The sequence below is a fragment of the Dromiciops gliroides genome, chromosome 1 (genome assembly GCF_019393635.1).
Source record: "Dromiciops gliroides isolate mDroGli1 chromosome 1, mDroGli1.pri, whole genome shotgun sequence".
NCBI classification, from domain to species: Eukaryota; Metazoa; Chordata; class Mammalia; order Microbiotheria; family Microbiotheriidae; genus Dromiciops; species Dromiciops gliroides.
The window spans coordinates 593,345,671-593,371,902 of NC_057861.1; the positions used below are offsets into that span (position 1 = coordinate 593,345,671).

The 26,232-nt window shown below is 38.5% G+C and overlaps 1 pseudogene; it reads right to left on the reverse strand.

The window, feature by feature from the left end:
• Positions 1 to 10,454: 10,454 nt before the first annotated feature.
• The window catches only part of LOC122752405, a 30,786-nt pseudogene continuing 15,008 nt past the window's right edge, over positions 10,455 to 26,232 (reverse strand).

Below are 26,232 nucleotides of genomic sequence, written 5' to 3' on the forward strand. Positions count from 1 at the left end.
GGAATTAATATGAGCTAGGGCTGGACAAGTTTGGTGGCACCATATTGTGGAAGATTTCAACTTCCAGATGAAAAATGTAAACATTACCTGATTAGCAATAGGAATCCAATTAAAAGTTCAACATAGAGGACTGACAAAATTTTCTACTGCTTATAAATTTGTGTGTATCTAACTACTCCCCAAATTAGGAAAATTATCAAAAAGGAGATAGGCTGAGAAAATCTCTTTCGAGAATGAAAGTCTCCTGCAGAACTAGAAAGATGTATCTCACTGGGAATTGTCAGGGCCTGAGTACTCAATATGATAACTGGTGTGAAGAGAGAGAGAGAGAGAGAGAGAGAGAGAGAGAGAGAGAGAGAGAGAGAGAGAGAGAGAGAGAGAGAGAGAGAGAGAAAGAGAGAGAGAGAGAGAGAGAGAGAGAGAGAGAGAGAGAGAGAGAGAGAGAGAGAGAGAAAGGCATTTTCTTTCTAAGGGAGGCAAGGTAGCTGGAAAAGATCTGTAAACAATAACAAAGACAAACTTCATTCACACCAGAGTCAGGATTTAGCCGGTAAAAGACTTTCTAGGAACCTGTAGGTTTCTCCAGTATTTAAAGGAAATGGTAACTGGCAGAGTCAGTGCTTAATTTAAGAAAATCTGAAATATAAGAAGGGGATGTCAAAGGAAGGTCAAGCTATTATCACTTAAAGCCCCAAGGAAGAGACTGGTGATAAGGAATACTTAAAATATTTGACTGTCCAAAGCCAAAATCAAACAATCAAAACTTCTGCCCCCAAAACATATCCAAGGACTTAAGCCATAGGCACTACCCCAACTCATTAGCCATCCTTAGAACCTGCTTTCATTAGCACCTGCTCTGAGTCCCATAAGCAATTAGCACTCCCCTCCAGGTAAGGGAGTGAAGACTGATTCCCCAGAGGTGGCTTAACTTCCTCAACCTACTTTAAAATTAGATTTACTCTGTTACAAATCCTACGTGTTAAATGAGTAAAACTATTAAACAAGGAATGCTGCTGGGCTAAATGGCTGAGCATTTAACGGTTCACCACAGTATTACCATTTTTATGGTCTATTAAGGCAATTGGAAGAATATCAGTTGTATGAAGAAGCAGGTAATTTATGTACAAGTTTGATAAAGAGCCGTATGTCTGAGTAAAAAAGTAAGGTTCCCTTTTGATCTAATACAAGTCAAGATGGGGACTTTTGGAAGAATAAGTCAACATCAGATCCACCTCATGTGCTTTTTATGACTGTCACTCCCCAGATCTGTGGGGGGTTATCTTCTATTTCATAGCTGATGTGATCATAAGGAATGATGATATTTCATGCTCTGATCCTCCGGTGTTTGTAAGCTAGCCTGGGTAAAGCCAGAAAGAGGAAGAGGAAGGACTCTTTTTTTCCCTTAAACTCCCATTCACAACATCAAAGAATTTCAGATTCAACAACCATCTAGTCCAATTCAAACTTACATTATAACATCCCTGATGAGAGGGTCATCCAGCTTCTGCCCAAAGAAGTCCAATGAAGAAAGACCTCCTGGGAAAGCCTGTCAAATAACTGTAATTAGTAGAATATATTTTTCCAGATATCAAGACTAAATACGCCTCTTTGCAACCTTCCCCCATTGCTCCTTGTAATTGTAGTCTCTGGGGCCAAACAGCGCCAACCTAATCTCTCTCCCACATGACAGCTTTTGAAATACTTGAAGACAGCTATAATGTGCCCCCTAAGTTGCTGCCTGAAACTTCTCTACTCAAAACTAAAGCAATACACACTCTTGCAACTTGTGATTCCTTCCATCTAGCACTAACCCTTAATGGAGCCTAAAGAGAAGAATTCACCTTCTCCTTAGTTTTCACTGTGATGAACTAAGTTGTAGTCACTGGTCATGCATTTCTGTTTATGCAAACAGGATGGGGTTTCGAGGGAGGGGGCAGCCCTACATGCCAATTGAAGTCATTTAGAAACACCTGACTTCATTATCTGTACTGGGAATGGAAATTGCATTTGAGGTAAGAGAACGACTTTTCACGGTGTAGTTGTTTCATCACAACAGGGGAGATACAGGCAAATGTCACATGGAGAGCAACAAGGCAGAATCCTAGGTCCCCAAGAAGCTGTATTGTGCACGGCTGCATCAGGGAGTTAGTGAGAAGCAACAAACGGCATAAGCAGATTCCAGGAAGACAACACTATGGTTACAGTCTGAGGACTTCACACTTTGAAAATGGAGCTCTTAGAATTTTTATGAAGCAGAGAGACTAAGGATGTAAAGGGGGGCAGTGGGAGAGGAGGCAACAATCCCCAAACAAACAACGTGGCCATTCATAAAGCTGAGATTCCCCCCCAGGTTGCTAGCATCCGGAAAACTGTGTCTCCTCTGGTGTCAACTAGGCGGGTAGGGGCTACACAGTACCTTCAGGCCCTGCTTAGTACCAACTCTTATTTGTGTCTAATGGTAGCCATTTGTAGGGCTGGGGGTAGGGGGGAGGAAAAAAAGGAATTTACATAATAACTTTATTTTATACTTGCAGTTTCATGTGCAACCATCTTTTAGAAAGTATACATAAATCATGCTTTGTTTTATTCCATAAATTAAAAACAAAATAAATTTAAATTTTAAGAAAGCTGAAAGCCGTAAGCATAAGAGAATGGATGAGTTTCTTCATAATAAGTGCAGTAGGTTCAGTCCTCAAACCTTATTATTGACAGTACTGATCCTCACTGGGCCTGACCCACCCCCTGCTTCAAGCATTGCATATTTTCCTTCAATGATACTATAGGAAGGCAACACATTGTAATGAAAAGACCTGTCTCCAAATCATTACTTTACCTCTCATTTTAATCTCTCTGGGCCTCAGGGTCCTCATCTATAAAATGAGGCAGTGGCACTAAATGATCTTTAAGGTTTCAAATAGTGCTAAAAATTCTACAATTCTACTCCTTACCTAGCTTCTTTGTCTCCTTTCCACTATCCTAACTACTAGTGAGGTCAAAGTTCTGCCCTTGGCTCTTTCTGCTCTTCTCTCTTCCTTGAAGAGCTTTTTCACATTTCTTATCTCAGCTCTTACTTCAATATCAATGGTGCAAATCTATATCTTCATCACCGACATTGCTGGTGATTCCCCATTCCTAAGTAACTGACAGAAATTTCCACCTGAATGCTTCACCATAACCTTAAACACACGTATCAACATGAACTCATCGTGTCTTCTTCCTTGAACCCAAAGAAGAGACATTCCTAACTAACCCATTTTCATTTCTGATTGTTCTAGGCACTCCCATTCTTCAAGCTATGGTATTATGGAGAGTTGTGTTTGGTTTTTTGTTTTATTGGTTTCTGTCTCTGATACATTGGTATTTATCTTCAATGCATTACCAATTTATGTTACTATATCTTTACTTGAATTTAAACCATAGGGTAATTTGGTTAGAAGCAGAAAGGTCTTTTAGAGGTCAGCAGGTCCAATTATCTTTTATTTTTAATTTTTAAAATTTATTTTATTTTTAATGTATGGAATAAAACAAGCATATCTATAATAGTATAATGAAAAAGATGATTGTGCATGAAATAACAAATCTATTATGTACAATTTGCTATTCCTTTTAAACATATAATAAAATTATTGTATACATTTCTTTTTTTTCCTTTTTTTCTTCTTTCCCACCCACCCTAGAGATGGCCACCATTAGATACGAATAAGGGTGTATGTGTATACATCCATATGTGTGTGTATATATACACATATATGTATGCATATATAAACTCTATACACAATTCTTTTTATCAGTTCTTTCTCTGGACATATTTAGTGTCTTTCTTCATACGTCCTTTATGGTTAATTTGGGTATTTATAATAGTCAAAATGAATTATTCACTCAAAATTGTTCTTAAAACAATATTGCTGTTACTGTTTACAATGTTTTCTTGGTTCTGCTCATTTCACTATTCACTATTTCATGCAAGTCTTCCCATATTTTTCTAAGATCATTAAGCCCATCAACTATCTTATCTTAAATATGAAGAATCTGAGGTTCAAAGTAGTTGAGGATTGTCTGTGGTTACACAGATACTAAGTGTCAGAAATAGGAGCAGTTCTTCCTGAATACTCTAGCCAGTGGGTCAGTTTAACAAGCATTCATTAAGTGCTTTCTAGGTGCCAAACACGGAGCTAAATGCCAGGGGTACAAAGAAAAGGGTGGAAAAAAGTCCCTGACCTCAAGGGGCTCACATTTGAATGCAGGAGATAACACACAAACAACTATAGACATAAAAGATACATAGAGTGTAGACAAATGGAAACTGCAAAGGGAAAACAAGATTGGGGGAGGATCATGAAAGAACACTTTTATAAAGAAGGTGGAATAGGAGCTGAACCTTGAAAAAATCCAGGGAAGCTAGGAGACAAATACTAAGAAAGAACAAAGTGGATCAGTATTGCTGGATGGTAGTGTACATGGAGGAGAGTAAAGTAACAGAAAACTGGAAAGGTAATATGAGGTCAAGTTGTGAAGGGCCATACAAACGTTTTTATACTAGATCCTGGAAGTAATAGGGAGCCACTAGAGATTATTGAGTAAGGGAGGGACTTGGTCAGACCTGTACTTTAGGATAGTTACATTGGCAGCTGAGTGGAGGACAGAATGGATCAGGGAGAAACAATGCAGGGAGACCAACTAGCCGGTTATTGCAAGAGTTCAGGCATTGGGTGATGAGGACACTCATCAGAATGCTACTGTGTGAGTGATGAGAAGGGGATAGAAAAGAAATGACAAAGGTAGAAACAACAAGGCTTGGTAACAAGATATTCAATTTTTAAAATATTTAAGTGACTGCTAGGTGCCGTTGATACAAAAAGAGAAAACAGAATGCTTTCAAGGTGATTATAATGCATGTGTGTGTGCATACACAGCCCCACCCAAGCAAGAGTGGTCCATGTATGGGAGGGGTGTGAGGGGGTGGGGGGTATTAAATGTCTCTCCCACTTTACTGTATGCTCATTAGAGAAAGGTAAGTCACCAAGACTTACTTTGCATTATAGTCTCGACACCTTCAATCCAGCCTACAGTCTTGTAGCTAGGTGGTACAGTGACAAAAAGCATTGTACTCAGAGTTAGCAAGGCCATAGTTCAAATTCAGCCTTAGGCACTTCTTACCTTTGTGGACTCTAGGTAAGTGACCCTAAGTCACTTAACCTCTCTCTGTCTCAGTTTCCTCATCTATAAAATGGGAATAATACAAACCTCATAGGATTGTTGTAAGAGTCAAATGAGATAACATGTGTAGAGCATTCTGCAAACCTTAAAGTTACTTGTATTATTAATATAAATGTTACTTGTATTATTATTCCAATAAGCACTTAATGTTTGTTGAATGAAACTAGTACAATATAGTATTTGGAAGTCTGCTGGTCTTTGTAACTTTGACTAAATAAGAGATCTTTGGCTGCAACCACCCTCATCAATTTTCATAAACCTCCAGTAAACTATAAAGTTAATATGGAATCAATTATTTTAATCACAACAATGTCAACTGGCAGCTAATGCATCAATTACAAGTTTTAAGTCTTACCCACCAATAGAAGGGAAAGGTAAATGGGTCTGCTTCTCTCACTGTCACTCATTTCATGTAGAAAATGGGTTTTAATGAATAATTAGTTGAACATAGGTCAATGAGCACATCTGTAAGATAATGTTGAAACTTCTTCATATTCCTCCAGAGTTTAAATGAAACTACTGATTAAAGTAATTTAAACCCGAAATAAACATTTGTGCATTAGCATGCCAAAGACTGCCCTGTGACTATGTGGAAATCAGAAGTAATAGAGTAGTCTAAAGAAAGGAACTCTGAACTGGGTATATTCAGGAAACATGGGGTGATAGTCCTGTCAAATCCACATTAAAAATCACTTAAGCACTTACATTCAAAGCACTTTGCTAAGTCCCTTCACTTCTGGATCTGCGTTTCCTTACAGATAAAATGAGGGTATTGGACAAAATCCCCTGCAGCTCCAAAATTGTATGAATTGTGCTTACCTTACCAAATTATCTGTTATTCCCGCTCCATCAGGCATAAAAGAAAAATGACTCTAGCCCCAGGTGCAGAGGGAAAGTAGACAAAGTTATATTGTTCATAGTTTACCCCCACCCAATGACCGTGTTTCCTCCAGCAGAATAGAATGTATCTTATTCAGTAGAAATAAAAAACGGCAAAAGATTGCCCATTGCCACCTTGTTCGATAGCCCAAGAAAGCACCTTATCTATGTTCTCCATCCAATCATAAACTTAACATGCCAATAAGGGCAGTCCCCTTACTCACTATTCCTCTCGCACACAACACCTATTCCAATCTCTTAGTCATTGTTCAGACTGTTCACCTTTTCTCATAATAATAACAACATTTATATAATGCTTTGAAGTTTGCAAAGCACCTTTCAGGAGCTATTTCATTTAGTCACCCCAACACCCTTGTAATGTAGGTGCCAATATTACCCCATTTTATAGGTGAGGAAACTGAAGCTGAGCTAGTGAAGTGACTTGCTCAGTATCAAACAGCTAAAAAATGTCTCAGGGAGGATTTGAACTCAGGTCTTCCTGACTCCATGTTCAGCATTTTATACAGTATTTCACCTAGTGTGTCCTTTGAAAATATATGGGAGTGGGGGCAGGTAAGTGGCCCAGTGAATAAAGCACCAGCCTTGGATTCAGAAGGACATGAGTTCAAATCATTCATATATCTATATATATCTATATGTGTGTGTATGTATATGTATGTATATGTGTATATATATGTGCATATATATATACACGTATATATATACATATATATAAAACTACTTATAAATTAGAGGCTATAGCACCAGTCTTTGGCATTAAACATTTATTAAAGCATATTAAATGTTAGTAAAGAGAGTGCACTTGGCTCTGAAAGTTCAGAAGCCCTACATTACCTAAGATAGAGAGAGGGGGGAGCTGCTTGGCTTCTTTCTCCAGTGTCACAGCCAAGAGAGTAAGTGTGAGAGTATAAGCTCCCTGTGGCCTGGAGGAGAGGCGGCCCTTACACACTGCTCAAAGCTAATTGGCTAGCATCATTCAAATCTATTGGTATACTGGACTTAAGGGTGGTCTAAATTAAAATGAGCAACATGAGCTGAGGTCAGAGTCCAGAGGACAGACCCTCTGAGGGGAAAAGCTTTCAGGTAGGTGTGCTTTTAATCTCTATTGTGTCTCCAATTTTACTGACTCTGGGCTGGCTCTGAAACAGATCAGGCAAGGCTCCTGATGGGGGGGCGCCGCTGGGAGCCCCCAAACCCATTATTTTCTCACACTAGTTACCTCTACCTGGCCAGAATCCTTCAAGTCCCACCATACAGTCTCCCCATAAAGCGTTCCACTTAAATATACAGGGATCTCTTCCTCTTCAAAACTAATTTCTCTTACTGTCAGCACTCCTGTTTCACTCTCTAAAAATGCTTTTTATGTTCCTGCTTTGTGCCCCCCCCCCATCAGATTGGACACTCCTTTACAATAGGAACCAGATTTCCTAGTCTGTGATAGTGATAGCATAATATGATGCCAAGCACACAGCAGAACTCCATAAATATTTATGAGATGGAATACTCCAGTAAATGAGACCCAGTTGACCCACACATCTCAACATCATCACCCAACCCTCTAGGAATGAAGATGAAATGACAAGGATATCTCCAGACCAATGATTATAAAAGCTTTTCTCTACTAAGTTCAAGAATAGAGGGCATAGGATGTGGTGTAGAAGTGTCGAACATACAACCCCTAAGATTCCTGAATGGAGCTCAAAGCAGTTTAAAATGTAATTGGGGTGGGGGTGCAGCTAGGTGGCGCAGTGGATAGAGCACCAGCCCTGGAGTCAGGAGTACCTGAGTTCAAATTCTGCCTCAGACACTTAACACTTACTAGCTGTGTGACCCTGGGAAAGTCACTTTACCCCAATTGCCTCACTAAATATAAAAAATGTAATTGGGAAACAGTTCCTAAAATAAATAAAATTACAATTAGCGATCATATTAACGTGTGCTTTTCTTTTTTTTTTTTTTTTTTTTAGTGAGGCAATTGGGGTTAAGTGATTTGCCCAGGGTCACACAGCTAGTAAGTGTTAAATGTCTGAGGCCGGATTTGAACTCAGGTCCTCCTGACTCCAGGGCTGGTGCTCTATCCACTGCACCACTTAGCTGCCCCAATGTGTACTTTTCTAAGTCAATATGCAACCCACAGGGACCCTTGTGTAAAGTTTACTGCCCTCCATTTCTATTCAAGTTTAATCCCACTGTTGTGGAAAGAACACTAGATTTGGAATCAGAGAAACAAGGTTTGGATTCTGCCTCTTCTACTTGCTAGCTTGGAAAAGTCACTTCAACTTTCTAGACCATATTTCCCTCCTAAATAAGATGACGGGCAGACATTCTCAAAATAAGTTCCAAACTATTTCCAAAAAGTCACTTAACTCTGCAGACCCTTTTACCCATTGATATCACTACTAGGCCAATTCATCAAAGGCATAAAAGAGGAAAAGGCCCCTTGTATTTATCAATATTTATAGTTGCTTTTTTGTAGTTGCACAGAACTGTAAACTAAAGGGCTACCTATCATCTAGGAAATGGCTGAACAATCTATGGTATATAGCTTTAATGGAATACAGTTATCCCTTACATGTTACAACTTTCCCTCATCATAGTTTTGCTACATCAGGAGTCAGCATAAGAAATTAATTGGGAATTTCTGAGAAGTTCTGCAGAAGGCACCGATGACACTGGAAGGTCAGCAGACAGAACAGAGCTTATGATCAAATACTTAACCCAAATTTTACAATAATGTATGTAAAAACACCACAAAAGAAAAAGGACAAAAAAAAAAAAACAAAACAGTCTTCTCTGGTACAAAGGGAGCACCAAAAAAACATAAGAAATAAGGACATGGCCTTGGAGAAACTAGAACACTCATATGAACTAATGCACAGTAATCAGAGATCAGAGAACAATTTACATAATAAGATTGTAAAGACAAGCATATTTTGAAAGATTTAAGAAGAACTCTGATCAATTTGATGGCTAACTACAAGTCCAGAGGGCCAATGCTGACCCACCTCTGGGAAGAGAGGTGATCGACTCATGGTGCAAAATGAGACACTTTTTTTTTTTTTTACTAATGTGGAAATGTTTTGTTTGACTGCATATTTGTTACCAGGGCTTTGTTTTTTCTTTTTTTTCTCAATGTTTGGAAAGGGAGAGATAGATAGGTAGTAAAGAATATAAATGTTTGCTAATTGAAAAAATAAATGAAAAACAATTAAATGAAGGAGTTGGATTACAATACCTAAGGTTGCTTCCAGTTCTAAATCCTGTGAGCCTATTGACAGAATTTCCTTGTCATTTTAAAATTCCTAAATATCTTATTCCATGGGGCAGCTAGGTGGCTCAGTGGATAGAGCACCGGCCCTGGATTCAGGAGTACCTGAGTTCAAATCAGGCCTCAGACACTTAACACTTACTAGCTGTGTGACACTGGGCAAGTCACTTAACCCCAATTGCCTCACTAAAAAAAAAAAAAATTTAAATCTTACTCCATGGGGAAAGTTCCCTAGTTTATGATCTTGTGCTTGTGTATTGTTTTATTCACTGGCTAAATTTAAATTGAGTACTATGATGTACTCAACAGCATACCCAGAATATGGTATCTCAGTGGCCATGGAGTCTAACCTATTTTTATGATTCATTTATCTGTAATTTTATCATTGTGGGTACTTCCTTCCTCAATGTGGATCACAACCCATCTACATCCTAATAGCTCATCTGTGATGAAAAAATAATTTATCATTCAGTGACCAGTCATGTGGTGATGAACATCTCCCCAGTTGGCTAAGTTGGGCTGCCTCAGATGATAGACATACAGTCTACCTCTAGGCCATTACTTAAAGCCTTTCTAGCTTAATTAGAGCTGAAGGATGTTGTCATCTGTTGGCATAGCCTTTAAGAATGCAAGATTACCTCCAACACACACACACACACACACACACACACACACACCATGATGAAGAAGCATTAGAGTGAAAAATATGGAATATATCAGCAGGATGTAGAATTATTTTAAATAGTAAAAGAAATAAATACAATTTTCAAAGAACTTACAGTCTGGTTCAGGAAACAAAATTATCATACTTGAAATAGTTAAATACATGACAGTACATATAAAATAGAAAAATTACCTTATGTAAGTCACTTTACCTCTCTAGATGTGCATTTCTTTTTCATCATCATCATTTTTATTATTAGAGGGAGCTGGGTGGCATGGTGAATAGAACACTGGACCTAGAGTCAAGAAGACCTAAGTTCAAAAATGGTCTCAATTATTTACAGGTCATGTGACCCTTGACAAAGCACTCCATCTGCCTCCATTTCCTCATGTATAATATTGGAAATCATTTTTTGTTTGTTTTTTCCCCACTGCTGAGAATTTTATTGAGATTCATCAGAAGGCAGGGATGTTTGGCGCTGGTACTTTCATTGATCTGATGCCCACCAATGAAGCCATTAGCATGAACAAAATTGCAGCCAGGGATCCCAATAATCTGGTCTAGGGCCTCATCTCAAAGGCCTCCATTGCTCAGGCAGGGGTGGCCTGCGAGCAAAGAGAGCACACTGGAGGTGGAGCAAGGGAGAACTTAAGGAACAAAGGGGTACCCAAGAAGAGAATGACTGTGATAATGGGAAGAACTGGAAACCGAGGCAGTGTCCATCAGCTGGGGAATGGCTGAACAAGTTATGGTTTATGAATGTAATGGAACACTATGATGAAGGGGATGGTTTCGGAGAAACCTAGGAAGACTTGTATGAACTGAAGCAGAGAGAAGTAAGCAGATTCAGGAGAATGTATTACTAACATCACTGTAATGGCTTAAGAACCTTTAAAAAAGCAACAACCAATCATGATTCTGCAAGGCTGATGATGAGGCATGCTGCCCACCTCTTGGCAGAGCCTGCGCTCAAGATGCAGAATCACCAGTCCATTTCTGGACATGGACAACAAGGGAACTTCTTTTGCCTGACTATACACATTTGTTAGAAGAGTTTGGGCTAGCTTCCCCCCACCCCTCCCCAGTGGGGTTATGTGAGTAGAGATAGAAAAGAATTAAATATTAATCAAAAAAGATAAGCTAAACCAAAGAAAGGATAGGGGGAAGTGATGGGATAGAGTGTGTTTGGAGGGGAACAATTGAAGTTTTCGGAGCTGTAAGGTTGGACTGTGGAACTTGGGCCTTGAAGGACTGGGAAAAGAACTGAGGGTCTGTGGGGACTTACCTGCTCTCAAAGGAGTAAAGTTCTTTTGGTGAACACTGTAGCCGTCATTGTCCATTCTGGTTAGGGAAGAGTAGGAATGCAATAGGGACTAAGGGGGTCAGCCAAGGTACAGGGTCAAACAAATGGTCCTTCCAGGGCAACCACCAAGAGACAGCTTTATAATTTCTCCACTTGGGTCCACCTGGAATCGATTTGCTAGGGCTTCTTCCACAAGGGCCCGGGCAGGTAGCCAGCTGCGCTTATAGAAATCTAGTCTCTCTAGAAACTCCTCACGTACTATCTAGACGAAAGTCGGCCTCGGAGTCCTGGTTTGGCTGGTTCCGGGTTGGGTTAAGCCTGGCCATCAAAGCGCTCAAGGCAGTGGTTGGCTTTTCTTCCTCCCACTGGGAGATTCCATTGTCCATCACATCTACTTCCTCCACAAAATATTCATACATCTTGTCATATAGAGTATCCACAATGCGATCATCTATACTGGTGTCCAGCAGCTGGGCCAGGAACCTCTGGCCAAAGTGCAGATAGACCAGTACCGGGCTGCTCAGTTTTGTGTGCCATGGCTTCCCGGGCTGCAGGGAGTTCATGGACTGGGTGAAAGACCTCTGGTAATGGTCTTAGCTGTATCTCTGCGGGCCGTACTCGCCGCCCAAGTTCACCACAACGTCGCACATGGCCAGCAGCGCCATGGCCGGAGTGTGCAGGATCTCCTCCTCCTCCTGGTCCTCAGCAGCGCTCACGCTGTGGGGCTGGGCCATCGCCATGGGCTAGGTGCGGGGCCGCTTGGGGGACGGAACTGGCTCCCCAGCCTGGAGAGGCCCGCAGAGGCGTGGAGAGGAGCACCAGGAAGAGGCATAACACTGGAAATAGTAATAGCACCTTTTCCTGCGATTGTGGTAAAGATAAAATGAAATGATACTAGCTTTTAAGTTTTATTTAATTATTTTTAAAGAATTTTGGGGTTCCAAATTCTCTCCCTCCCTCATTCCACTTCCCTCCTTCCTGAGGTGGCAATCAATTTGATACAGATTATACACTTGCAGTCATGCAAAACACATTTCCATTTTAGTTGTGTTGTAAAAAAAAAGAGACCTCCCCCCAAAAAAATGAAGTGAAAAATAGTATACTTCAAACTGCATTCAGACTCTCTCCATTCTTTCTCTGGAGGTAATGGCATTTTTCATCATAAATCCTTTGGAATTGTCTTGGATCATTCTATTGCTGAGAACAGATAAGTCACTCACATTTGATCATCCTACAATATCACAGTTGCCTATAGAATGTTCTCTGGGTTCTGCTCACTCTGCAATACTTCTTGTTAGTCTTTCCAAGTTTTTCAGAAAGCATCCTGCTCATCATTTCTTCTAACACAAATAGTGTTTCATTGCAATCATATATCACAACTTGTTCAGCCATTCCCTCAATTTCCAATTCTTTGATACCACAAAGAGTTGCTACAAATAGTTTTGTACAAATAGGTCCCATCCACCCTCCCCCTTTTTAATCTCTTTGGGATATAGAACTAGTAGTGATACTACTAGATCAAAGGGTACGCATAGATTTATAGCCATGGTTCTATATTTATAGCCATAGTTTTATAGGGCATAGTTCCAAATTGTTTTTCAGAATGGTCAGAACAGTTTACAATTCCACCAGCAGTGCATTAGTGTTCTAATTTTCCCACATCTCCTCCAACATTTATCATTTTCCTTCTCTGTTATATTAGCTATGAGGTGGCTTAAATTTGCATTTCTTTGATCAATAGTGATTTAGAGCATTTTTTATACGACTATAGATAGCTTTAATTTCTTCATCTGAAAACTGCCTGTTCATGTCCTTTGACCATTTATCAAATGGGGAATGACTCGTATTCTTATAAATTTGATTCAGTTCTCTATATCTCTGAGAAATGAGGCCTTTATCAAAGATACTTGCTGTAAAGAAAAAGAAGAAATCCCAACTTTCTGCTTTCCTTCTAATCTTGGATGCATTGGTTTTGCTTATGCAAAAGAATTTTTGCATATAAAAAACCTTATAATTTAAATTATCCATTTTACATCCTATAATGCTCTCTATGTTTTGTTTGGTCATAAATTCACCACTTATCCATAGATCTGATAGGTAAATTATTCCATGCTCCCCTGATTTGCTTATGGTATAAACTTTTATGTCTAAATCATGTACCCATTTTATCTTATCTTGGTAATATGGTGTGAGATGTTGGTCTATACCTAATTTCCGCCCAATCATTTTCCAGTTGTCCCAGCAGCTTTTGTCAAATAGTGAGTTCTTTTCCTAAAATCTTGGATCTTTGCATTTAACAAACAACAGATTACTGTGGTAATTTACTACTGTGTATTGGGTGCCTAATCTATTGCACTGATCCACCACTCTATTTCTTAGACAGTGCCAGACTGTTTTGATGATTACTGCTTTTTAATACAGTTTGAGATCTGATATGGCTAGTCTACTTTCTTTCACCTTTTTTGTTGATTCTCTTGATATTCATAACTTTTTCCCTTCCAGATGAATATTATTATATTGCTAAATAAAATAGTGCTCTATAAAATAATTTTGGTAGTTTGAATGGTATGGCATTGAATAAGTATATTAATTTAGGTAGAATTATCATTTTTAATATATTGGCTTAGCTTACCCACAGAAATTAATATTTTTCCAATTGTTTAGATCTGACAATTTTTGTGAAAAGCATTTTGTAATTGTGTTCATATAGTACCTGGGTTTGTCTTGGAAGGTAGGATCTCAAGTATCTTGTATATAATTATTTTAAATGGAGTTTCTCTATCTCTTCCTGCTGAATATTTTTGGTAATATGTAGAAATGCTGACAAATTTTATATCCTGCAATTTTGTTCAAGTTAACTTTTCAACTAGTTTTGATTCAACTAGAGTTGATTCTCTAGGATTCCATAAGTATATCAATGTGCCATGTGCAAAAAGTGATACTCCTGTTTCCTCATTGCCCATTCTAATTGCTTCAATTCCTTTTTCTTCTCCTATTGCTATAGCAAGCATTTCTAGTACAGTATTAAATAATTGTTCGAATAGTGAGCATCCTTGCTTCACATCTGAGCTTACTGGGAAGGCTTTTAGCTTGTCCTCATTATAAATAATGCTTGCAGGGGGCAGCTAGATGGTGCAGTGGATAAAGCACTGGCCCTGGATTTAGGAGGACCTGAGTTCAAATCCAGCCTCAGACACTTAACACTTACTACCTGTGTGACTCTGGGCAAGTCACTTAACCCCCATTGCCCCAAAAATAAACAAATAAATAAATAATGCTTGCTTTGCATTTGAGATAAATGCTACTTATCATTTTAAGGAGTGCTCCATTTATTCCTGTGCTTTCTAGTGGTTTTAATAGGAGTGGGTGTTGTATTTCATCAAAGACTTTTGCTGCATCTATTGAGATAATTATATAATTTCTGTTGGTTTTGTTATTGATAAGGTCAATTATTCTGATAGTTTTCCGGATATTGAACCAGTCTTGCATTTCTGTTACAAATCCCACCTGGCCATAGTTTATGATCTTTGCAATATATTGCTATAATCTCTTTGCTAATATTTTATTTAAACTTTGTGAATAAATATTTATTAGGGAAAGGTCTGTACTTTTCTTTCTCTGGTTTTGCTCTTCCTAATTTAGGCATTAACACCATATATACATCATAAAATAAATTTAGAAAAACTCCTTGTTTGCCTATTTTCCCAAATAGTTAATATGGTATTAGAATTAATTGTTCTTTAAATGTTCAGTAGAATTGACCTGTGAATCTATCTGGTTTTAGGGATATTTTTTTTTTCAAAATGAGCTCATTGATGGCTTGTTCAATTTCCTTTTTTTAAGATAAGGTTAAGTAATATTGAGGGGGGCGGAGCCAAGATGGCGGAGGAGAGGCTGTGACTCCCACAAGCTCCAGATAAACCTGTCCTTTCACGCCCAAATAATGCGGTAAAAATCAAAACCCAGAACAGCCTAATGCACATAAGAACAGAGTGAGACTGTTTCTCCGCAAAAGAGGGCGATTCTGATCACCTACTGATCAGGCTGAACAGCTCAACGCGCGGTCGGGACCCAGCCAGGGACAGTGCTTCCAACACTTCAGAGTCTTCAGCACCAGCAGCTTCTGAGGCTCCCATCACGGACTGGTGAGGGGGTTCGGAGGTAGGCTGGGGTGAAGTGGAGGCAGTATCTGCTGGAGTTGGGGCAAAGCGCCCTGGGTCTGAACCAGTGGGCTGAATCGAGTGGTGGTGGCCCAGTGGGGGAGGGGTAAAAGCACGCCAAGCTTCCGACCATAGAGAATCAGAGTTCAATCAGACTTCTGTTTCTGGGTCAAAGAGAAAGCGGCTGTGATTACTCACAAGCCAGGCAGGCTGAGAAGAAGCCCAATCACCCCCTGGGCCACACTGTAGCACCAACTGTGTGTCCGGGAAGCAGCGCTACACTTTAAGGAGTAAAAAGCCAAGAAACAGTAAGCCAGGATGAGTAGGCAGAGAAAGCAGAAGACCATCGAAAACTTCTTTGGGGGAAAGGTAGACCACAATACATCCTCAGAAGAAGAAGATAATAATAGGGTCAAAGCTCCAACATCCAAAGCTTCCAAGAAAAATATGAACTGGTCTCAGGCCATGGAAGCTCTCAAAAGGGACTTTGAAGAGAAAGTAGGAGAGATAGAACGAAGATGTAGAGAAAGAGAGGAAGGAATGGAAAGAGAAATGAGAGCAATGCAGGAGAGTCATGAGAAAAAAGTCAACAGTTTGAAAAGCCAAATGGAAAAGGAGATTAAAAAACTTTCTGCTGAAAATAATTGCCTAAGAATTAGGATTGAACAAATGGAAGCTAGTGAGCTTATGAGAAACCAAGACACAGTAAAGCAAATCCAATTGAATGAAAAAATAGAAGGCAATGTGCAATATCTCCTTGGAAAAACAGCTGACCTAGAAAATAAATCTAGGAGAGATAATTTGAAAATCATTGGACTACCTGAAAACCATGACCAAAACAAGAGTTTAGACACCATCCTCCAAGAGATTGTGAGGGAAAATTGCCCTGATATTCTTGAAGCAGAAGCTAAAATAGAAATTGAAAAAATCCACCAATCACCTCCTGAAAGAGATCCCAAAAGGAAAACCTCCAGGAATATTATAGCCAAATTCCAGAACTCCCAGGTCAAGGAGAAAATATTGCAAGCAGCTAGAAAAAAGGAATTTAAATACTGTGGAGCTCCAATAAGGATAAAGCAAGATCTAGCAGCTTCTACATTAAAGGACCAGAGGGCATGGAATATGATATTCCAGAGGGCAAAGGAACTGGGACTACAGCCAAAAATCACGTACCCAGCAAAACTAAGCATCATCTTTCAGAGGCAAACATGGAACTTCAAGGAGAAAGAAGACTTTCAGGCATTTGTTATGAAAAGACCTGAACTGAATAGAAAATTTGACTTTCAAATACAACACCCCAGAGAAGCATAAAAAGATAAACAGGAAAAAGACTTCATGAAGGATATTAAAAGATCAAACTGTTAACATTCCTATATGGGAAGATAATACAGAGGACACAGGTCTGAACTGAATACGAAGGGAAGTTATGTTTTGTTCTTTGTGGGGTGTCTTATGTATGGGGCCGGATTTGGGCTTGTGGCCTCCTGGGTCCAGGGCTGGTGCATTGTCCACTGTGCCACCTAACTAACCCATAATGACATCCTTAAAATAGGGTTGAGGTGTAGGAGAAATAGACTGGGGGAGGGGGAAGGGGAGAGATGGTCTGGGGAGAGGTTATTCATATGAAGGAAACAAGAAAAAAGCTTATGGAGGGGAGGGGAAGAGGGGGAAGGAATTGGGGAGTGATTGAACCTTAATATCATCAGAATTGACTCAAAGAAGGACTAACATACATACTCAAGTGGGTATAGTAATATATTTTGCCCTGAGGGAGGGGAGGGAGATAAGGGGGGGGAGGGGAAGGAGGGAAGGGCAGATTCTGGGAGAGAGTAGTAAAAAGCAAAATACTTTCAAGGAAGGTGAAGATGTTCTGCATAATGGCACAAGTATGAAATATTGAATTGCTTGATTTCATAGGGAGGGTTGAGGAGAGAGGGAGGAAGAAAATTTGGAACATAGAATTAGCTCAAAGACCTTAAACTCATCAGAGTTGGCTCATGGAGGGAATAACATTCACACCCAGTTGGGAGGAGTAATCTATTTAACCTTACAGGAAAGTATGAGGGGAAGAGGATAAGGAAGGAAGGGTGGGAAAAAAGGGAGTGTAGAGTAGGGGAGGGGACAGTCAGAAGTAAAATACTTTTGAGGAGGAATAGTTTAAAAGAAGATGGAAAATAGAGTAAATATCATGGGAAGGGAATAGGATGGAGGGAAATAGTTATGATGACTTTGCTGGGCTAATATGAAGAAAATTCTTTGTCAAGTTTAAGGTACATTATTTAGGGTATGATGAACAGGATACTATTAGAAAAACCTGGAAAGACCTACATGAACTGAAGCAGAGTGAAATGCACTGTATACAAAATAACAGCAATAGTGTAAAATGATCTGCTGGGAAGCATGTGGTTATTTTCAGCAAGGCAATGGTCCAATATAACCCTGAAGGACTATGAAAATGGCAACCCATCTACAGAGAAAGAAGTGATAGTATCTGAAATAGTTGGAAACACATTTTTTTTTCTTTTCTCTCTTTTTTTTCTTTTTTGGTGAGGCAATTGGGGTTGGGTGGCTTGCCTGGGGTCATGTGGCTGGTGGGTGTTGGGTGTGTGGGGCTGGATTTGGGCTCGGGTGCTCCTGGTTCCAGGGCCGGTTGTCTGTCCGCTGCACCACCTAGCTGCCCCTGGAAACACATTTTTTAAAAAAATGTTTTTTCTCTTTGACAATTCCTCAGTCTGAAGTTTTGGGAGTTTTTTGACTGTTTTTTCCTCACAACCTAGCTAATGTGGGAATGTTTTCCATGACTACTCATGTATAATTTATTTTGAAATGCTTGAGTTCTAGTGGGTGGGGGTGGGAATAGAGGAGGAAGAGAAGTTGGAACAATTTTTTTTTTTAAATTGATGTTAAAATTTGTTTTTACATATATTTTGGAAAATAAAATTCTATTCTAAAAAAAAAAAAAAGATAAGGTTAAGTATTTTAGGTCCTCTTCTGTTAATCTGGGCAATTTGTATTTTTGTAAATATTTATCCATTTCACTTAGATCGTCAGTTTTAGTGGCATATAATTGGGCAAAATAATTCCAAATAATTGGTTTGATTTCATCTTCATTGGTAGTGAATTCATTTTTATGTGAGTAAATTGGTTTTCTTTTTTTTTAAATCAAATTAACCATTGATTTGTCCATTTTGTTGTTTTTTCCCCTTAAAACCTTAGTTTTAAAAGCTCTTTATTTATTAGTTCAATAGTTTTCTTTCAGTTTTATTAGTTTCTCCTTTGGTTTTCAGGATTTCTAATTTGGTGTTCAATTAAGGACTTTAATTTGTTCTTTTCCCAGCTTTTTTTAGTTGCACACCCAATTCATTGATCTAGTCTTTCTCTTTTTTATTGTTGTAAGCATTTAGAAATGTAAATTTCCCCCTAAGTATTACTTTGGCTGCATCCCATAAATTTTGGCATGTTGTCTCACTGTTGTCATTCCCTTTAGTGAAATTATTGATTGTTTCTATCATTTTTCGACCCACTTGTTCTTTAGGATTAGATTTAGTTTCCAATTAATTTTAATCTATCTTTTCATGGCCCTTTATTATTCAATGTAATTTTTATTTCATCATGATCTGAAAATGATGCATTTAATATGTTTTTCTGCATTGGTTGTAAGGTTTTATGACCTAATATATGGTTAAATTTTTGTGTAGGCACCATGTAACATGCAGAAAAATGTTATATTCCTTTCTATTGCCATTTCATTTTCTCCAGAAGTCTACAATATCTGATTGAGTAAAATTTTATTAATTTCTTTAATTTCTTTCTCATTTTTTTTTTGGTTAGATTTATCTAGTTCTGAGAAGGGCAGGTTGAGGTCTCCCACAAGCATTGTTTGACTATTTCCTCTTATCACTGATTTAACTTTTCCTTTAAAAGATTTGATGCTTTATCATTTTGTGCATATCTTTTAAGTATTAATATTATTTCATTGTCTATGGTACCTTTTAGTAAAATGTCATTTCCCTGCTTATTTATTTTGATTAGATCTATTTTTGCTTTTGCTTTGTCTGAGATCATCATTACTACCCCTGTTTTTGTTTTTGTTTTTAACTTCACTTGAAGCATAACAGATTCTTTTCCAGCCTTTTACCTTTACTTTGTGTTTGTGTCTCTGCTTCAAATGTATTTCTTGTAAACAACATATTGTAGGATTCTGGTTTTTAGCACACAATATTATCTGCTTCCATTTTATGGGTGAGTACATCCCATTCATATTCACAGTTATGATTACAGTTTATTTCCTTTCATCTTATTTTTCTCCTGGTTTCTCATTTCATGGACCACTTTTATAATGCTTTTGTACCCCTTAGAATGTTTTAAAATAAATAAAATACCTATTATCTCTATCTTCTCTATCTCTTCTCTGTCTCTGTGTGTGTCTCTGTCTTCTGTCTCTGGCTGTCTGTCTCTTTCTCTGTCTCTGTTTCTCTCTGTCTCTGTCTCTGTCTTTGTCTCTCTCCCCCCTTTCACCTTGTCCCTTCTCAAAAGTGTTTTGCTTCTGACCACCACCTCCGTCAATTTACCCTCCCTTCTTTCAGTCCTCCTCTGTTCTCTTCTTTCCTTCCCCTCTTATTTCCCCATAAAGTGAGATAAATTTCAATCTCCAACTTACTGTGTGTATTATTCCTTCTTTGAGCCAATTCAAATGAGAGCAAGGTTCAAGTGTTCCTCCCCACTTCCCCATCTTCCCCATCCATTGTAAAAGTTCTTTTGTTCCTCTTTTATGTGAGATAATTCATCCCCTCTTCTCCCAATGAATCCCTTTTTATCATCCCTTAATTTTATTTTCTTGGATATCATCCCATCATAGTCAACTCACACCTATGCTCTCTGTCCATGTACACTCCTAACTACCCTAATAATGAATGATAAAGCTCTTAGTTACAATTATCATCTTCCCATGTAAGATGTAAACAATTTAGCCTTATTAAATCTCTTATGATTTCTCTTTCCTGATTATCTTTTTATGCTTTTCTTGAATCTTGTGTTCTAATGCCATATTTTTTTATTCAGTCTGAGTCTTTTCATCAGGAATGCTTGAAATTCCTAAATTTCACTAAATATTCATTTTACTCATGAATGATTATACTTGGTTTTTCTAGGTAGGTGATTTTTGGTTGTAAACCTAGCTCCTTTGCCCTCCTGAATATTATATTTCAATTCCTCTAATCCTTTAATGTAGAAGCTGCTAAATTTTCTATGATCCTAACTGTGGCTCTATAAGAATTGAATTGTTTCCTTCTGGCTACTTGCTATATTTTCTCCTTGACCTAAGAGGTCTTGAATTTGGCTAGAACATTCCTGGGAGTTTTCATTTTGGGACCTCTTTCAGGAGGTGATAGGTAGATTTTTTCAATTTCTATTGTAACTACTGGTTCTAGGATGCCAGGGCAGTTTTCCTTGGTAATTTCTTGAAATATGATGTCTACGCTCTTTTTTTTTTTTTAAATCATTGCTTTCAGGTAGTCCAATAATTCTTAAATTATCTGTCCTTGGTTTATTTTCCAGGTCAGTTATTCTTCTGATTAAATATTTCCAAGCTTTTTCTATTTTTTCATTCTTTTAATTTTGTTTTATTGTTTCTTTGTATTCATGGAGTGATTGGCTTCCACTTGCCCAATTCTAATTTTTGAGAAATGATATTTGGCCAATTTTTCTTTTTAAAGAATTCTTCTCTTCAGTGGATTTTTTTGCCTCATTTTCCCATTTGGCCTATTCGGTTTTTTGTTTGTTTGTTTGTTTTTATTGAGGCAATTGGGGTTAAGTGACTTGCCCAGGGTCACACAACTAGTAAGTGTTAAGTGTCTGAGGCCGGATTTGACTTCAGGTACTCCTGACTCCAGGGCCAGTGCTCTATCTACTGCACCATCTAGCTGACCCCTTGTTCTGTTTTTAAGGTGTTATTTTCTTCTGCGCCACCTAGCTGCCCCAAGGAAGAGACTGGCGCTCGGTCTCGCTCTTTCCTTTGGACTCTGGTGGAGAGCGGAGCTAGAAATGTGCTCTCCTTTTAATAGATAGGAATCTAGACCTTTCTCTCTCTCTCTTTACCAAATTCTTATTCTCCTTAATAAACTCTTAAAAGTATAACTCTTGGGGCAGCTAGGTGGCGCAGTGGATAAAGCGCCGGCCCTGGATTCAGGAGTACCTGAGTTCAAATCCGGCCTCAGACACTTGACACTTACTAGCTGTGTGACCCTGGGCAAGTCACTTAACCCCCATTGCCCCGCCCAAAAAAAAAAAAGTATAACTCTTGCTAAAGCTTATAATTTATTGGTGACCACTCATTGGATATTTTGGACAGTTTAGCTAGAATTTTAGCCTTTAACATCTTATTCCATGACTGACATAAATAATAAGTGCTTGAGAAAGAAAGAGAATTCAACCTGCTCTAGCATAGTCATATGACATCATCAAGATAAAAGATAATGTATGTTTCACGAAACATTCTCTCACAAACCCTTTAAAGACAATTAATAAATGCAACAATTTTTTTTCCAGGGTCTGCTATATTCCAGGCACTATTAGCAAATGGGAATATAGAGGCAAAAATGAAATAGTCCCTGTCCTCAAGAAGCTTATATTCTACTGAGGAGCTTACATTATGTTAACAATGTCTAGTAAAGACAATTTAGTCAGATGTGCCGTGCTATGAATTCTTTATCAGGAATCGGTGGGCTTGCTGGCCACTGAGGTCCCTTCCAATTCTGAAATGGCATGATTCTCTGATTCTGATGGGTTAGAATATCACACTTACTATGACCCTATCAGCTAAGCCAGAAAACATAAGGGAAAGACTGTTTTCCTTTGGGTGATTATGCAGGCCACGATTCCAACTCATTACTCTTCTGGTACCTGTCCCTCTCTAGGGTCCTCTGAAAACTCTGGGGGACAGACCAGCATTAGACAGACCCTGGCAGCCTTTTCTCAATTCAGGATGAGAAAACTCCCTCCTGAGCAATCACATTCTTTGGGGATGTGCCTTTTTAAACTCTGGTTTATTAATTCTCTCCAGGGAGGAAACAAAACCCTCACCACCACCCACAGGGAGACTGCTCTCTCCAGAGCTTGTTGATGCTGTGGAGTCCCTGGAGAGAGCTGCTAATTTTTCAGAAACCTCCATGCCATGATGTTCCCTGATGACATATAAATCTACAGCATTGATATCAGGAATTGCCATGTTCTTGGGGCCTACTGGGACAGCACAGTCTTGGCCTTTTTGCTCCAAGATTCTGCTGTTTAGCAGAATGTGGAGGACATCAGCAAAGGGAGGGTGCTGAAAGATGTGGCTTGCAGTCCTTAACCCTTTTTTGCTAGCATGGAGAACTCCCCAGTAGGAAGTCTCCTAGAATAATAGAAAGAAAATTTGCCTGTGAATCAGGATACCTGGGTTCCATTCATGTCTTTTTTATGGTTAGTTGCATGACCGTGAGTCAAACTGATCTCAGCTTCTATACACTTTAGTTTCTTCATCTATAAAAAAGGCTTATCTGGAATTGGGATTTTTTTTTGCAAAGAAGGATTGAATAGCAAGACAATAAACATTTTTAAGTACCCCCTACTTCCAGTATAGGCAGTGTGCCAAGTAGACCTGAGAATCATCAGGATAGAGATAATAATTGAATGATGATGAGATCACCAAGTGAAATAGTACAAAGAGAAAAGAGCCCAGGACAGAGCCCTGTGAGACAACCATCATCATTGGGGGGTGACCTGAGAAATGTCCAGAGGAGACTGAGAAGGAGTAATCAAATAGGTAGAAGAACAAACAGGAGAGTGAAATGTTCTGAAAACCCAGAGGGTATCAAGGTAAAGGGAGTGATCAGCAGTGTCAAAGGCTGTAGAGAGGTCAAGAAGGATAAGGCTGAAAGAAGGCCATTAAAATCATCAATTAAGAAAGAGATTGTTGGTAATTTAGGAGAAAGATAAAGAAACTGAAGCTTAAAGAGTATCAGGGTCTTGTCCAAGGTCACAAAGTTTGTTAGTGGCAAGGATAGGACTTAAAGCCCATGTCTCTGACTCCTGGCACAATTCTTTTTAATTGTACCATCAATCAATCAGTAAGCATTTAGTAAGCATCTACTACATGCTAGGCATTCTTTGCTGAGCACCGGGAATATAAATAGAAAAGTGAGACAGTCCCTGCCTTCAAGGACTTTCCATTCTAATAAACACAATGTCCAATGTTAGAAATGAAAACATATTCTACTAGAGTAGCCTTTCAGTAACTTTAATAATTCAGTAATAGAAAACAATAATTCCTTTTCAAGGGAAGGAAGTGGGGGCATATTGATATCAGATTCAGTTCTTAGAACATAAAAATTAGTTTCCTGCTTTGAATCAGACTGCTGAATCCGAGAGCTAGAAACTTTGTATTTCGCCTTTATCAGGGCCTTGTCTCTGCAGCCAGAGTACTGAAAATGAAAGGTGTATTAAATCTGTATTCATTTGTCCTTCATTCTGTCTCCCACCCATCCCTGAATCTCTTCAATGCATTGAATAGTCCAGTTATGTGAAACACAAACATTAGCATCATATTTTTCAGGATGCTTCATCCTATAAAACTGAGAACTAATTATGCAAGAAGGTTATCCTGACCTTCTCATGTTTTCAACATACTGAAAATGAGAATTATATGTTTAAACTGGGAAGTGGGAGTACCTTACATGGAGGTATCAGGAAAGGCCAAAAGTCTGAAGAGGCAATTGGTGTTGATTTATCAAATGTCAGAGGTAATGGGAACCTCTCTAAAGTTATAATGCTAAAAATAGGGGGTGGGGAACTAAATTCATTTTGCAAAGTTACATCTCTCTCTCTCTCTCTCTCTCTCTCTCTCTCTATATATATATATATATATATATATATATATATATATACACACATCTTCCAGGTATATGGAGGAACACTTGTAACACATTACCTTAGCACTGCCAAGGTGCCTTGGATGACTTGTTTTTCTCAATTTCCCTTAACTTTATTGTCAATTTAAGTAATGTCAATGATCCTGAAAAGAACAGAGACCACAGCAACTGTATTTCTCTTGGAAGAAAAAAATATATCCTTCTAATTTTCTCCACTCTCCCTTGTTCCTTAAGCCTGATGCAATGGAAAGATCAATGGGCAAGGAATATAAGAGAGTGAATTCTAGGTCCCCATTCCTTTTTACCCTGAGCTTAGGCAGGTCACAACTTCTCTGGCCTTCCCTCTACTTTACTTATCTTGTGTATACACATTTATTTATATGTAGCTACTCCCTTTTTCTTCCTTTTCCGAATGAACTTGCACATTCTCTGCCATGCCTCAGACACTAGCCCTGGAATTCACACCTTGGAAGAACCCTCTGCCTCTGTGGCTTCTCCCTCTGATTGGATGACTGCTAACAAACCTTCTTTAACAAGGGTTAGTGTGAGACAAGCCAGTCAAATATCATTACTTGCCATGCCTTACTTCTATAATTTATCTACACTTCTCTACTATCCTTCCCCCCCTTTACAGCTTTATTTGTGGTCTTTCCCGCATTGGACTATAAGCTCCTTGAAGGCAGAGACTGTCTTTCCTTCTGCTTCTAGTTATATTCCTGGCACTCACCACAGGACTAATAAAAGATTTATAAATGTTGGTTTGACTGACTTGCTTCAGTTTTCTGATCAAAAGATGTAAAATATGTTAAGTCCTTTGCAAATAATAAAGTGCTACATAAATATCAGTTATTATTTCCTCATTCATAAAAAGAGTCCTAGATTATCTTAGCTCCACATTCCTTCATTTCTAACTCCAAAATTCTATTAAATAAATCCATTTCTCCTTATTCTTGACAACTTACTTTCCACTGAAAATGTACAATTATCCTCTCCATAAATTTGCATGCTTACATAAGCAACCACTGACTGATAACTAGGAGTGGCTCCTGGAAATCAAATCAGGCATAGGGGTCATAAAATTCAAATCTGTCCTTCTCCATTTTTGTACAATCCAAAGATGATTTTTACCTTTTAAAATGAAGTTTTATTGTTTTTTAAAATGTAAAAAAAAATATTCTTAGCCCACAGACCATAGTTTGTCAACCCCTGGTCTAGAGAAAATAATTCTTAGCCTTCTTTGTGTCATGGACTTCTACTGGCAGTATGGAGAAGCCTGTGGACCCCTTCTCACAATAATTTAAAAAATAATATCTTACTTTTTCTAATTACATGTAAAAATAATTCCTAATATTCATTTTTTAAAATTTTGAGTTCCAAATTCTCTTCCTCCTTTCCTCCCTTCCCTGTTCCCTGAGACAGCAAGCAGTTTGATATAGATTACACATCACAATATTTTAAAATGTATAAAATACAAAGGATTATCAAGGAAACCAATTATGTTGAAGTTTGGTACAGTTATCAAAATGTGGTGTTGTTGTTTTTAATAAATTCATGAAGCCTAGGTAAAGAGCCCCTGACAAGAGACAAATCTTTGAAAAAATCATAAAATCATAGATTTAGTATTGGACAGGATCCTAGATGTCATCTAGCCCAGCCCCCTCACTTTATACCTGAAGAAACTCAGATTTTAAAAAGTCACAAAATCACAGAGGCCCAACCATAGTATCTTCAATTGGCCATCCAGCCTCTACTTAGAGACTTCCAATAAGGAGGAACCCACAGCCTCTCAAGTTGGCCTGTTATTCTTTTGAACA